Source organism: Montipora capricornis, chromosome 1, assembly GCF_036669925.1.
Source record: "Montipora capricornis isolate CH-2021 chromosome 1, ASM3666992v2, whole genome shotgun sequence".
Taxonomy (NCBI): Eukaryota; Metazoa; Cnidaria; class Anthozoa; order Scleractinia; family Acroporidae; genus Montipora; species Montipora capricornis.
In genome coordinates this window covers 51,877,802-51,880,821 of record NC_090883.1, presented here as the reverse complement: position 1 = coordinate 51,880,821, position 3,020 = coordinate 51,877,802, and the positions used below count along the sequence as shown (strand labels likewise).

At 39.0% G+C, this 3,020-nt stretch overlaps 1 long non-coding RNA gene across 1 annotated transcript in view; it reads left to right on the top strand.

Moving 5' to 3' along the window:
- Positions 1-285: 285 nt before the first annotated feature.
- LOC138054138 (uncharacterized) overlaps positions 286-3,020 on the top strand; it is a 6,374-nt gene continuing 3,639 nt past the window's right edge. The window contains exon 1 of the long non-coding RNA XR_011133259.1: positions 286-875. This is a non-coding gene — a long non-coding RNA (uncharacterized lncRNA). The remainder of the gene's footprint in view (positions 876-3,020) is intronic.

Genomic DNA, 3,020 nt, shown 5'->3' with positions numbered 1-3,020 from the left:
GGCAATAACAGTAGCTTCAACCACAAGTGCCACAGGCTTCCCAAGAGTAGGCTGAGATCCACGTCAAGAAAACCCCTTGACTACTCGTAGCTCTTCTCTTACACTGAGTAAAATAAGGGATGGTCTATAGTTTGGAATTTTTTCCTTGCATTTCGCCATGTGGTAAGCACATTTACCTATCACGCGAATGCACGTACAGAACGCATGCGTATTTTTGACATTTGTACATGTTCATGTGGTGAGCACGAGATTATTCGTAGTCCTTCTTGTTCATAGTGCATTTTGGGTAATCGTGTACAACAACATTGATGGATCTCCTGCCACAGAACACATTCAAAATGGGACTAAGTCTGCAAGCACAACTCCAATTCCTAGTGGGAAGCAATTAAACGCGTGGGAAATTGCCATTGTTTTCTAACTTTGGCGTTTTTTGGCCCGAGGGGCGCTTAGTTTTTAGGCGCTGTGCTTGCAAACTCTTAGCCCCACAGATCGACAACTGGCTCGAGCCGGACAAGGTTGCAAACTCGTCTTGCAACCTTCTCCACGCCTCTTAGTGCTTCAAGAGACGTCAAGACTTGCGGGCTTTGAGACTTAATGATGTCTTTCGGCCACCAGACGTCGTTATATAGCCGCTACTTATCTCAACGGCCGACCGATAACTGCCGCTTGATTGTTTTAGCCGCAAGTCTACCTGGGAGTCTTTTCCAGCTCACAGCAGAGCGCCGCTTTGAGCAGTACAAACTTGCTTTTCTTGGTCTTTTTTTTGGAACGTGGAGGGTTGGATGCAGGCACGGTTTCGACGATTAAAAAAGCCAGCTTCATCTTATCTTAAATTCTTATCTCTGACACGAAATTGTCACGAATCTAAAACAACAGTGAGTACAGAACTTTCTATTCATATGTTTAATACTTGTATTTGTATTTTAACTGGTATGTACTTTTAGCTGTTTATTTTCAAAGATTTGATGGATATTGGTCCCTGCCTTTTGATCTTTACTACAATAACAATAATTAATATTCTTTGTTACATTTGGTATTAGTTATTTAGTTCTAATGGGAATAGAAGAGTAAACAAACAAAGAAATGTACCAGGGTACTGGCAACTTAAAATAGCCAATAGGTTAAAAGTACTAGGTTGTCAGTATGCAAACTGACTTTGCTAAAATATGTCAGAGTCACACTACACACATCACACACAGACGCATCCACAGGTGCACACACCCAAACTACATATATATTGTGTACGTGAACATTTAGAAAATTTAGGTATAACATACTAGAAAGAAAAGAGCAATACCATACTTAGTGATCAATAATTATTGTACCAGGTATGTGAAATCAATGTTATGTAATGTTAAAAGATAAAGCAAATAAAATATTGTGACAAACTGTTGCAAAACCGAAATATTACCAGCGAAAAGAAACTGTAAATAAGTTTAACTAGAGTAAGTGTTATTTTGACAGAAGAGCGATGTATAATTCTGAACGTATCAATTTCTTGATCATTCATGCAGTCAGGAGTGAAATATACCATCCCTTCTTATGTTCCAAAACTTCATGAGCTTCTGTAACAACCCTTTCATTAAGTTCAGATGTGGAGCTCAAATTTCTTCTTCCATATAGCTCTAATTAATTTGACTGTATCACTGTCAAGCAGATCACTTTCTTCTCACCATGGGTAATAGAGCATACCGTATCTACTCGAGTAATAAGTATAGCCTTAATTGTATATCATTCCAGATTTAGATCTATTAAGAATTTTTGTAAAATAAGATATCTAATAGCGCTTTCTCCTAATGTGGTGCTAATTAACTCAGAAACTTAATTTTATAATTTATTCACTTGTACATTTATCTTCTTGATTTTTTTATGTAAACTTGTCTACCTACTCTTTTTAGTTACGACATGACCCACCTAGATTAGCATCTGCTACCTGTGGGCATGTCCAGGTTGTTAACAATACCTACCCGGTATTAGAAAAATAAAGAACTGAACTGAACTGAACTGCAATTCACTGCTACACCATTAAGTAAAATACTTTTCTGTTAATTAGATAGAAGGTAAATAAGCGCCTCCCTCAAATAAGTGCTGTCCCCAAATAAGTGATGCACTTGAGGCACGAAAAATTAAATAAATGCTGTGGCACTTATTCAAGTAAATATGGTAAGTAATTGGTGAAACTATTTTCTGATTCTTTCTCACTTACTTGGTGTGTGATACCTTATCTGACAACCCTTATTTAGAACTACACAAGGGGAGAGTGGTAGTGCACTGGTGAGGGCACTGGCCTGCCACCAATGTGGCCTGGGTTCAATTCACAGACTCAGTGTCATATGTGGGTTGAGTTTGTTGGTTCTCTACTCTGCCCTGAGAGATTTTTCTCCAGGTACTCGGGTATTCCCCTCCATTCAAACACCAGCCAATGAAGTAGTGCCCTGATGCCCCATATACAGTCTACACTCCAACAAAGTTCATTATTGTTATTCAGTACTAAGGGATGCTGTAATTCAACCACACTGTCAGTAATAACTTGTGGCTGAGAGTTGGATGTCTCTTGCCATTCTTTTTTGTGGTCCTTAAAATAATAAGCAGCAAATTGTGCAAGGCACAGAGTATCCATGGTTGGGAGTGATGTTGGTCTGAGCATATAGCATTCAATGATATTTGAAGAAGACATCTGCACTTTCACCATCCGGTTTGTCATGTTTTGTCCCACCCTTGCTCCCAGGCCCTCTCTTCTTCTCTCCATGGGAGCGAGGCTGGTTCTCTTGACTTTTTAACTCACTTTTTGTCTGATATAATTATCTGTGCTGACAAACACTGTTTAAGAACACTTCTCTCAGTCAAAGTTCAGGCATGCACCTTTATACACATTCTTGTGAGCTAACTTCTCTTGTAGACTGAAAAGTAGCACCAAATTTACTACGTTCATCTCTTACGTTCATATTATTTTCAGCTGTAAGCCGGTTACACATGAGCAAGTTTTCATTGACAAGCTCTGACTTGGCCAATTTGCTGGT